The following is a 13,268-nucleotide window of genomic DNA, read 5'->3' on the forward strand; positions in this document are numbered from 1 at the left end:
GCATTACAGATCTAAGGCGAAACCTCAGACGGTTCCAGAACGATCTAACATTGCAGATCTAAGGCGAAACCTCAGACGGTTCCAGAACGATCTAACATTGCAGATCTAAGGCGAAACCTCAGACGGTTCCAGAACGATCTAACATTGCAGATCTAAAGTGATACCTCAAACGGTTCCACAATGATCAACTTTCAAATCCTTCATCAAGATATAATCAACAGATTCATTCTGATGAACAAACCATCAACACATTGTCCAGGTGGAATCCGAAAGCCCATCTCAGGTAATGTTTCAATCTGCCAACAACATTTCACAGACAACATTCAAATGCAACTTCCAACATCTCTGCTGATCAAGGTAAGTGCAAATTTTCAGGGCATCTATTTATTCAATCATCTTCTACCCTCAGATTTCAGACAATCTCTTCAGGTTTAAGAAGATTGAATAGGGGCAACTGTTATACCCCAAAATTTGCCCACTTCTTTTTTCAGGAAAGTTTCAATATGAAAATTAAGAGTCTCATATAAACATGGATTTTTTCAAAATATCCTGACATATGAAGAACTTGGTTTTCAGAATTTTTCTTACACAGTAACTTGGCTTACAGTGGAATTTATTCTTACGCAAACGCCAAATACTGTTCTTTACTTCACAAATACTATTTATTTATTTTACAGATAAATAGTACTAACACAGTTCATGCAGGGTTAAATCTTTTTGCAGGCGCAAAAGCAGGAAACTCACACTGTACTGGTAACAATTGTTTTTGTTTTCCCACTAACTTTTGTGCTATATTCCATTATTTTCAAAATCTTTTCAAATCTATCCTTTCAAATTCAAATCTCAACTTTATTCTATCCATCTCTCTTTTCCCAACAATACCTTACACTTTCTTTCAAATCTCACTACCACTCAAATTTCCTTTTGTACGGAATCACATCATTCCCCAACGTCTCTATCATCTTTCCATTCTATAAATACCTCTCATTCTTCCCACAAATCTCACATCAAATTCTAAATCATCTTTCAAATTTCTACTTCATCATCCATTTTCTTTCTTCTTTCCTAGCAAGAATGGCAAAATGGATAGAGACACTGTTTCTTACAGTCATCACCATTGCTACGGTGATCATGACTTTCTTCTGCCTACACAGTCCTGAGAAGTGTGGACCTGCAATGGTTGCACTCCCACTCCTCTACATGTTATTAATCATAGCATGGTTCGTCAACCGTCATTTTTAAAATTTGTCGTGTTTCTTATTTTCTTAAACGTACCGTTTATTCGTCGTACTTTTCAATATAGTATGTAATATTTATACTGTCAGTATTAAATGTTGTACTAGTTGTCATAATATTGCTTAATTACTAAGATAATATTTTGTGTATTTTCTGCCAGTCAAATATTTCTATTTCTGTGCATTAAATAATTTTCAGGTTATTATCGGTAATTTTGCCCGCATACCGTAAATATCAGTTATTTATTATGTTTCTGTTTTCTAACAAGTCATGTAAATAAATTTTCATGCTTCACACCAAACAAAAACAAAAATAACAACAAAAAAAAAAAGAAAATTAACTTTGACGGTTGATTTTTCACTTTAACTGCTGCTTCAGTACACGAACAGTCGGTTGACAGACAAACTGCAGACAGTACAATTCACAGTGATTTGTACAATCAATCAAATCAATCATTCACAATTCAAATTTCCAAGATTTTTGTGTTAGAAGTCTTCTGAATATCACATGATTAGCAGAAACTCAACACTGCACAAAAATCAGGTACGCTTAACTGCCTCCTATACAGACAGTCCCTAATCAGGGTTTTTCTTGTTTTAACAGGAGCAACAAGTTTTTGAGAGCTCAAATGGATTTCATATACATCCATACATCTCAAAGTACCATCATACAAATTTTCAAACTTCAATTCACTCAGACGCACCGTCAGCAGCTCAAACAGTCAACAGACGACCCGTTTGACCAAAAAAGTCAACTGACAGTCAAAAATGAAATTTTTTGCCAAAGTCCATATTTTGTCAAAGGATTCAACATTTGATCATTGGATGATCACAATTCATCAAGGAAAGATCAAAAATCAACAAAACCCTAAGATTCAAAATTAGGGTTTTTGCCTGAAAAGTCAACTCAACTTTGACTGATCATAACTCTCTCATCCTTCATCCAAAAAATGCCAACCAAAGCTCATTTTGAAGGAAATTCAATTATCTTTCAAATGCAATTGATCCCATGGTCATTGCATTCACCATTTGAAAAATATGGCCAAAGACATTACAGGTCATTTTCAAAGTCAACAAAAAGACACTTTTTTCAAAAGGACACACAAGGAGAACCAAAAATAATTTTGACATGAAACCAAAGACATTGGTTAGAGGACTCTTTGAGGTTTCCAAAAAGTGCAAGATCTCCTTCATATGACAAAAATTGAAGGATTTACACCTTGTTGAAGTTGGCTAAATTTTGGGAAAATGCATGAAATCAACATTGCTCAAAAATGTTTTTTTTCCAAAAGATGCCAAGTTTTTATGGTCCAAACATCTTTGCCATGATATTATGGGCCTCCCACGACCAATACAAAACCCACATCTATATTATCCATTTTTGACATAATTTTATCTTATTTTAAGATTAAAATTAAAGGAAAATTGCATGGATAATTGGTGGCTTGATCTCCAAGCATGACTCACCTCCAAAGTCTTCAATTTTCTGCAGAAGATTGATGCCCAAGGCAAGAGCATTGAATGTAGTCAAGGCTTGGTCAAAAATTCAAAGTTTTTTATTATTAAAGAACCAAAACTTTCAACAAAGGCAACCAAGTTTCTTGCTTCACTTCCAAGCAGCCTTTGGGCTATAAAAGGAGTAGCATACCTCCACAACAAAGGGACACACGAAGAGATAGCAAGAGAATAGCCACAAACCTCTCAAAATTCTCAAAAAATCTCCATACTTTGTAATTTTCAAAATCAATTTTCCAATCAATATTAATACAAACCAAGCATTCTAATCATCTTCTCAAAGATAATAGAGTAAGATTGAACTTTAAACACAGGCCCATGAGAGTCGTATAAAGCATATAATACTCTTCATGTACATATGAATTTTATTTTCGTTTTTGTATATGCAACTGATTTCAATGCTAACCAACCATCCTATCATGCTCATAAGGTCCTATGCAAATGATCTGGGCCTTAACATGCCAACTCCCACGTGAGGATAGCCATATGCCATTAACATAAGCTTATGAGTGTTCATACTTTAACATCTTCGAACCTATAGCTATGAGCATCAAACCACGAAACTAATGACATATTTGGATTCAGGGCATCATGTTTAGTGGATCTGGGTTGTTTTCATATGTTGCTAACGTGTGTTCTTGCAGGTTTGGGAAGCTACCGAAAATAACGTTTTTGTATCGTGAAATAGAGGGGGTTAAAAACCCCCGCTATCTGTCTGAAAAAGTGCATGGGACGGAGGTTGAAGACGACCACGCGTCCGAGCGTGGTTCGTCAGTCAACTTTTCAACCTTCTCTCCTCTGTTTCCATTGGTCCATGCAGGCGAGGGTGGGGACCAGTCTGACTTTGGTCTCCCACTAATCCCATGCCTTGCTTTAATCATGTGCTTCATGTGACCTCAGATCTGAACCCTTGGATCAATTCAATCTCCAATCCAACGCCTCACACACGCAGCTACACCATGCTCCCTCAGTCAACTTCCACACTGAATAAGTATCCTTTTTTATTTTCTATTTTATTTTAATTTCTTTGATAAATTAATTAAAAATAGTTTAAAAATTCAAAAAATTCCCCAAAAAATATTTTAAACTTCTAAAATAATATATTATTTTCTGAAATAAAAATATTTTATTTTTCTTCAAAATTTCAATATTTTTCATAATTAATTAGTATGTATTTATATATTTGCTTATTAATTATTTTAATTAGTCAAAAAATCATAAAAAAATTGTTCTTTGTGTTAAATATTGTTTATATATCATAAACTAATTTTGTACATATTTAGGATAATTTTATCATTAAGTCTTAATTATTTGTGTAATTATTTATATAATTATGTTTTAATTAACTTAAAAAATCCAAAAACAATTTCAAAAATTCCAAAAAAATTAGTTTTGTTCTAAAATCAATTAACAAACATTTTGTACATATTCTAAACTTATTTTCTAAGTTTGATCATTTTTTCATCTTTTCTTTATTTTAAAATTAATTAATCATGCATTAATTATATTTAAAATAAATCATAAAAATCCAAAAAATATGCCTTTTATTTCTTGCAATTTAAAATTCCTAGATAAATGTATAGGATGTCAAATTCATGTAAATAGGCTAGTTTACATTTCCCGCACAATCGATGTAATAGCGTAGATTTACTTTCCGCACTTTACATTTCCGCATTTTAATTTCCAGCACACCTATAAACTGCGTGTATGTCAAAGATAAAACTGAATCGTTAGATCACTAACTCCAAAGATAAAATATCTGAATTCAATCACAATCACATTTGCACCTCCTAGGGTAATCCCTTTTCACTCTTTTCAAAATCAAAGTTACATTTCTACTGTTTCGAGTACAAAATCGAACCTTTTGTTTATATCCGACGAATGGATAGATTTTTAAAGGGAACAAGGATAAAGACCTCCTAACTCAGGGTAGACCTCCTAGTTTGCTTGCTCAAAATCAAAACAAACAAAATTCTCATACACTGTTGTTTTTTTTAAAACGAATTTTCCAAAAGACAATATTTTGTATACATCCAAATACGGATCATTACAAAATTAACGATCTTTTCAAAACATCTTTCGAAAGATAAACAAGCATTTGTATATATCCGCACAAGGATCATTACAAATTCTATTTGCAAAGGTATTTCAAAAACACAGGTAAAGCATTCTGAAGCAATTGAAAAGTAAGTTAAATGAGCTAAGCAAACTAAAGAGCCCATGGATAACCATGGATACAAAGGGTGCTAACACCTTCCCTTTGTATAACCTACCCCCTTACCCAGAATCTCTCAAAGGTCTTTTTTCTGTTTCTTTTATAAACCTTTCCTTCATTGGATAAAATAAAAGGTCGGTGGCGACTCTGTAAACTTTTTCAAAAGTGACGCGAAAGCGTCCGATCGACAAAAAAGAGTCAGTTCACGTATCCCACCCACGGAGGGGTATGGCCCGAAAGGACGGTCCACACTTCCCATGAAGGTTTCATTCCCACCACTCAGAAAGAGGGGGCGCCTCGCACGATTCGCATCCCCGCTAACAATCCATCTAAGGATGAAGATTACGTGGATTTACAATATGGGGAAGTGGAGGAAACAAATCAGGAACCCCAGCATAAGCAAATCCAATCTGATTCTGAAGAAAGTGCTAGGAATAATGGACAAATCAAAGCATTAGAAGAAAGGATGAAAGCAGTTGAAGGATATGACGTCTTTGATGTGGATACCTATGAAATGAGCTTGGTTCCGGATTTGACTATTCCCCCTAAGTTCAAGATACCCAACTTTGAGAAATACAAAGGACTTACATGTCCAAGGAGTCATTTACGCATGTATGTCAGGAAGATGGCTGCTTATGCCAATGACCAAAAGCTAATGATACATTTCTTCCAAGACAGTCTAAGTGGAGCATCTGTCGAATGGTACATGTAATTGGAAAAGACACATATCTGGAGCTGGAATGATCTTGCTAATACATTCCTAAAGCAATATAAGTACAACCTGGACATGGCACCCAATCGAATGCAATTACAGAATTTGTCCCAAAAAAAGGAAGAACCATTCAAGGAATACGCCCAAAGATGGCGAGAAATGGCATCCCGAGTCCAACCTCCGTTGCTGGAAAAGGAGTTGGTTGACATGTTTATGAGAACTCTACAAGGACCATACTACGATAAGATGATTGGAAGTGTATCCTCAGGATTCTCTGATCTAGTAGTCATCGGAGAAAGAATTGAAGACAGAATCAAAAATGGGAAAATACAAGGAGCATCGTCTAACTCTTATCACTCAAAGAGGCCCACCTCAACCTTCGCTAAAAAGAAGGAAGGGGAGACCAACGCAGTAGTGCATCAAGAGCCTAGACCTCCTATGTCTTACCACCTCAACAAAACAGGTTCCAAGGTCCTCCGAGGAAATTCGATCCTCTGCCCACTTCCAAAAGTGAAATACTAAAATACTTGTTGAACGAGCAATTGGTAGAATTCAGGCCTATGCCACCTCCGATTCCTGGAAAAGCTGCACCCAACTTCAGACTCAATGAAAGGTGTGAATTTCACGCCAATTCTCCTGGACACACGTTAGAAAAATGCTGGGCTTTCAGGCACAAGGTTCAAGACCTGATCAAGTCTGGGGCAATTGCTTTCGACAAACCTAATGTGAAGACAAATCCCATGCCTCGTCACGATGGCACGGTCAATGCAATCGAGGTCGTCACTGAGCAAGAGTTAGTTCAACAACGGAGTTCCCCTATAGATGCCCTTAAGAGGTATCTACTCGCAAGGGGGTTCATCCTAGAACATAACGAGGCTTTTAAGGACACCCTGCAGAGACTCGTGGACCAAGGGATAATTCAGTTGAAAGAACACCCCGAGGAGGAGTATGTGGCCATGCTGGAAAGGAACGAGCCATTAATAATACCTAGTGCAGGGACAAGGAAGACATTAATCATCCCATGCGCCAAACCACCATTGCTGATACCCACACAAGTACACACTAGGATCATCCCAGTCAAAGATCCATATTCGGTGGACAAAATGAAAGCGGTCCCTTGGGAATATGATTCTAGTAGTAATACAGAAGTAACAAGCATTGTGGGGCCTGGAGGTATGACTCGTAGTGGTCGCATATTCAATGCTGCGAAACCGAATGAGAACTTAGCACAAGCAAGTAATCAAGCTACTGTGGTTCCAACTGAAGAAGGCGCAACCAAGGATAAAAAGGTCGCTAACAAAGACGCTGAAGAATTCTTGGCATTAATCAAGAAAAGTGACCATAGAGTGGTGGACCAGTTACACCAAACCCCGTCCAAAATATCACTCCTCTCGCTGCTAGTACATTCGGAAAAACACCGAGATGCCTTGATGAAAATCCTGAATGCTGCCCACGTAACTAAAGAAATCACTGTAAATCAATTTGATGGAATGGTGGCTAATCTCACCGCTGGGGCATGTTTAAGCTTCAATGATCATGAGCTACCCCCACAAGGGAAAGAGCACAACAAAGCCTTACATATCTCCATACAATGTGGAAAAGCTCATATATCCAGAGTTCTGATTGACATAGGGTCGTCACTAAACGTGATGCCAAAAGCCACTCTCGACAAGATAGCCTTGGAGGGCCTGGTAGTTAGACCAAGTCGTCTGGTAGTCAAAGCCTTCGATGGATCACAAAGTCCGGTATTTGGAGAAGTAGACCTCCCTGTAGTAGTTGGTCCCCACACATTCTGCATAAATTTCCAAGTGATGGAAATTGAACCTGCTTATACCTGCTTATTGGGACGTCCCTGGATTCATACTGCTGGGGCAGTCACCTCCACTCTACATCAAAAAGTAAAGTTCATGGACGGGAACTCCATAGTGACCGTCAATGGGGAGGAGGATATATTTGTTAGCAATCTAGACTCATACCGATACATCGAGGCTGGAGAAAAGGCGTTGGAAACCTCTTTCCAAGCACTAGAGATAGCAACTGCTGTCACACTACCGGTAGAGAAGATACGAAGGGCGGTGACATCCTGGAGAGACCTGCAAGACCTGAAGATGGAAGGTTGGGGCAAAGTGCCAGAAGTTCAAGAGAAGAAGGATCGTCTGGGGTTAGGATACCAACCAACAAAGAAGGCTGCAAAGAAAGAGCAACAATTCCCTCCGATTGCGCAAACTTTTGTCACAGGCGGATATGAGCATGTATCCATGATATCTAGTATGGAGGGTACATCCAACTTCATCCGAATGATCAGACCAGGAGAACAGCTATAAAATTGGACAAGCCTGGAGATACCGGAGATAGTTTACATTTCAAAGTAATTTGTTTTGTCGTGTGTTTTATTTCCCTTTCAATTAATCAAAAAAAGAAAAAAAAAACAATGCCGCTCATGCCTCTCCCGAAGCATAGAGTTGGTTTGTAAGGGCCCCATTTTACTTTCAAAGTTTGAGTTTATTAATAAAATTGTCGTTTGCATTTGGTATTGAAAACAACGTCTCGTTCTTGCTAAAATGACAAATAAACATTCTTGCATAAAACAAAAGCACAATCATAATTGCATACTAAAAACCAAACATAAACATGTGCAGATCACCTTCTAACATCACCGATAATAATACTGCTGAAACTCAATATGAACTCGAGGCTCTCGCTAATCAGTCTGAGGAAGGGGATGAGGAAGACGATGAACTTCCGGAAGAATTGTCAAGGCTGATGGACAGAGAATCCAAAAGCATGCTCCCTCCTCAAGAAGCCATTGAAATCATAAACTTGGGCACCGATAAAGAACCCAAAGAAATCAAGATTGGGGCAACCCTGAACGAGGATGTAAAAGCAACCCTGGTCAAACTCCTCCACGACAATGTAGAAATATTCGCTTGGTCATACCGCGACATGCCTGGTTTGGATACGGATATCGTGGTACACATGTTACCTCTCAAAGAGGGATGTGCACCTGTCAGGCAAAAGCGCAGAAGAGTTCGACCGGATATGGATAGTAAGATCAGGGAAGAAGTGCTCAAACAGTTCGACGCCGGGTTTCTTGCCGTAGTCGACTACCCACCCTGGATTGCCAATATAGTGCCAGTTCCTAAGAAGGACGGGAAGGTACGCATGTGTGTCGATTACAGAGATCTGAATAAGGCAAGCCCAAATGACGACTTTCCACTACCACACATAGACATACTAGTGGACAATACCGCACAAGCTTCGGTATTCTCATTCATGGATGGATTTTCTGGATATAATGAGATCAAAATGGCCCCCGAGGACATGGAGAAAACCACCTTCATGACATCTTGGGGTACTTTCTGTTACAAGGTGATGCCTTTTGGATTGCGAAATTCCGGGGCAACGTATCAGCGAGCGATGGTCACACTGTTCCATGATATGATCCACAAGGAAGTCGAAGTATATGTGGACGATATGATCCCTAAGTCTCATACTGAAGAGGAGCACATTACGCATTTGCAAAAGTTATTCGAACGATTAAAGAAGTTCAAGCTAAGGTTGAATCCGAACAAGTGTACATTTGGTGTGAGATCAGGAAAGCTGTTGGGATTCATAGTAAGACAACGAGGCATAGAGGTAGATCCTGACAAAGTGAAGGCCATACAAGAAATGCCCGTTCCAAGAACAGAAAAAGAGGTTCGTGGTTTCTTAGGTCGTTTGAATTACATCTCAAGGTTCATATCGCACTTAACTGCTACATGCGAACCCATACTCAAATTACTAAGAAAAGATCAACCAATCAAATGGAACGACGATTGCCAAGTAGCTTTCGAAACCATAAAACGTTATTTACAAGAGCCACCGATACTCGTACCCCCCGTATCAGGACGACCTTTGATCATGTACCTTACCGTCCTCGAAAGATCTATGGGATGCGTATTGGGGCAGCAAGATGAAACTGGCAGGAAAGAACACGCTATTTACTACCTTAGCAAGAAATTCACCGATTGCGATTCCCGATATTCACCATTGGAAAAGACATGTTGCGCCCTAGCATGGGCCTCCAAACGTCTAAGGCAATATATGCTGAACCATTCCACATGGTTAATATCAAGGATGGATCCGCTGAAATACGTGTTCGAAAAACAGGCTCTTACCGGAAGAATCGCTAGATGGCAAATGCTGCTGTCGGAATACGACATTCAATATGTCACGCAAAAGGCAATAAAAGGGAGTGTACTGGCAGAACATCGAGCTCATCAGCCCATCGAAGAGTACCAATCTATGAAGTTCGACTTTCCTGATGAAGACATCATGCTAGTAAGAGACTACGAAATACCAGGACCCGACGAGGGACCCGAACCGGGTTTGGTATGGAAACTCATGTTCGAAGGTGCCTCAAATGTACTAGTTCATGGAATAGGGGAAGTATTGACATCTCCCGATGACCGGAACTTACCCTTCACTGCGAGACTATGCTTTAATTGCCCCAACAACATAGCAGAATACGAAGCATGCATATTAGGGTTAGAAGCTGCAATCGATCTAAGGATTAAACTACTTGAGGTGTATGGGGATTCATCGCTGGTAATCCACCAGGTCAATAAAGAATGGGATACTCGAGATGCAAAGCTAATTCCATATCGAGACCTTATACTCGAGTTAACAGCTGAGTTTGATACAATCACTTTTACTCATATCTCGAGGGAGGAAAATCAAATAGCTGACGCGTTGGCGACACTTTCCTCCATGTTCAAAGTGACTTGGCCAAACCACGAACCACGAATAACGGTTAGACACTTCGATGAGCCCGCCTATTGTCTCGCAATTGAAGAGCAATCTGACAGCAAACCATGGTACCACGATATCAAAAGGTATTTGGAAAAACAAGAATACCCAGAGAGCGCCTCTACAATTGATAAGAAAACATTGAGGAGATTAGCATCTAAGTTTTTCCTAAACGGTAATGTCCTGTACAAGCGAAACTACGATTCAGTGTTGCTAAGATGTGTGGATAAGAATGAAGCTCGAGAGCTCATCAAAGAGGTCCATGAAGGAACCTTTGGAACTCATGCAAATGGACATTCAATGGCAAGGAAGATATTAAGAGCAGGATACTACTGGTTAACAATGGAGGCTGATTGCTTCCAATATGCAAGGACATGTCACAAATGCCAAATATACGCCGACAAAGTACACGTACCGCCAAATCCTTTGAATGTGCTGAGTTCACCATGGCCGTTTGCGATGTGGGGGATTGATATGATAGGTATGATCGAACCCAAAGCCTCTAATGGACACCGATTCATATTGGTTGCCATCGACTATTTCACCAGGTGGGTCGAGGCTGCTTCCTATACTAATGTAACAAGACAAGTGGTTACCCGGTTCATCAAACATAACCTCATATGCCGATATGGGATTCCAAGTAGAATCATCACCGACAATGGGTCAAACTTGAACAATAATATGATGAAGGAGCTGTGCGAAGAATTCAAAATTGAGCACCATAATTCTTCACCATATAGGCCCAAGATGAATGGCGCTGTTGAAGCCGCAAACAAAAATATCAAAAAGACAATACAAAAGATGGTGAAGACGTACAAGGATTGGCATGAAATGCTTCCCTTCGCCTTACACGGTTACAGAACCTCAGTGCGCACATCCACAGGGGCAACTCCTTTCTCTTTAGTCTACGGTATGGAAGCAGTTCTTCCCATTGAAGTAGAAATTCCCTCTTTAAGAGTCCTAGTTGATACAAAGTAAGAAGAATCGGAATGGGTAAAAACCCGTTTTGATCAGCTGAATCTCATTGAAGAAAAGCGACTGACAACTTTGTGTCACGGACAACTCTATCAAAAGAGAATGAAAAAGGCGTTCGATAAAAAGGTCCGTCCTCGAACTTACAAAGAAGGAGATCTCGTCCTCAAGAAGATCTTACTACCCCGACTCGATGCTCGAGGAAAATGGACACCTAACTATGAAGGTCCATACGTCGTCAAAACAGTATTCTCAGGAGGAGCGCTTGTCCTCACCACTATGGATGGAGATGAGTTATCGCATCCAATCAATTCAGATGCAGTCAAGAAATACTACGCATAACAGAGGCAAGATTCCAAACCAGATCCAAGATGACTCACAAAGGATGAAAGTCGTGCAATCATCAACTTCTGAAGTCGAAGGATTACTGGGGCCCTTGATAATAAAAGAGCGATAGCAGTGTTAATATCATTTCTATTTGTCATTTTCCTCTCTTACTTTTGTACATTCGCCAGTTCAAGGCAATAATCAATAAAACTTTCTCTCTCTTTCCCTTGCATACCTGTCTTTTCATTTCGATACCAAGTGCAAAGAATAATTTATTTCTCATAAACTTTAAACTTCGAACTTAAAACAAGAAACTTACAAATCATTAGACCAAATAAAGGGGATAAGACCACGAAATCTCCGGCAGTCAATACACGTCTGGTAACATGATAGTTCCGCAAACACTGCACTATCTCAATATACTAACCTCAGACGATCTGGGTTAAGACCCGCAAAGTTGCTCGAAAGGTTAAACAAATCCAATGGGTGACAGAAGATAATACATCAAAGTCATCATACATATCCATATTCATATACACTCACATATGTGCCATCTGCATAAGCATGCATACATTTATCATAAGCATATACATTTGCAAAGCATCATTCTACAGATAAAGCTTGTCTCCCAATCGGCTTATCCTAAATCCTATTTCAAATCCCATTCCAATTCCTATTTCAATCCAAATCGCGACCTTCGCGTTACGTCTTATCACGGCAGTGATAATGGCACCTCCTATTTCAATCCAAATCGTAACCCTCGCATTACGTCTTATCACGGCAGTGATAATGGCACCTCCTATTTCAATCCAAATCGTAACCCTCGCGTTACGTCTTATCACGGCAGTGATAATGGCACCTCCTATTTCAATCCAAATCGTAACCCTCGCGTTACGTCTTATCATGGCAGTGATGATGGCACCTCCTATTTCAATCCAAATCGTGACCTTCGCGTTATGTCTTATCACGGCAGTGATAATGGCACCTCCTATTTCCATCCAAATCGTGACCTTCGCGTTACGTCTTATCACGGCAGTGATAATGGCACCTCATATTTCAATCCAAATCGTAACCCTCGTGTTACGTCTTATCACGGCAGTGATAATGGCACCTCCTATTTCAATCCAAATCGTAACCCTCGCGTTACGTCTTATCACGGAAGTGATAATGGCACCTCCTATTTCAATCCAAATCGTGACCTTCGCGTTACGTCTTATCACGACAGTGATAATGGCACCTCCTATTTCAATCCAAATCGTGACCTTCGCGTTACATCTTATCACGGCAGTGATAATGGCACCTCCTATTTCAATCCAAATCGTAACCCTCGCGTTACGTCTTATCACGGCAGTGATAATGGCACCTCCTATTTCAAACCAAATCGTAACCCTCGCGTTACGTCTTATCACGGTAGTGATAATGGCACCGAGCTCACTGGCAATAGCCAACACTCATTTCAATTTCAATTCCGATTTCAACCCCAAACATGTCCTACCACGTTAAT

Source organism: Vicia villosa, linkage group LG7 (genome assembly GCF_029867415.1).
Source record: "Vicia villosa cultivar HV-30 ecotype Madison, WI linkage group LG7, Vvil1.0, whole genome shotgun sequence".
Lineage (NCBI taxonomy): Eukaryota > Viridiplantae > Streptophyta > Magnoliopsida > Fabales > Fabaceae > Vicia > Vicia villosa.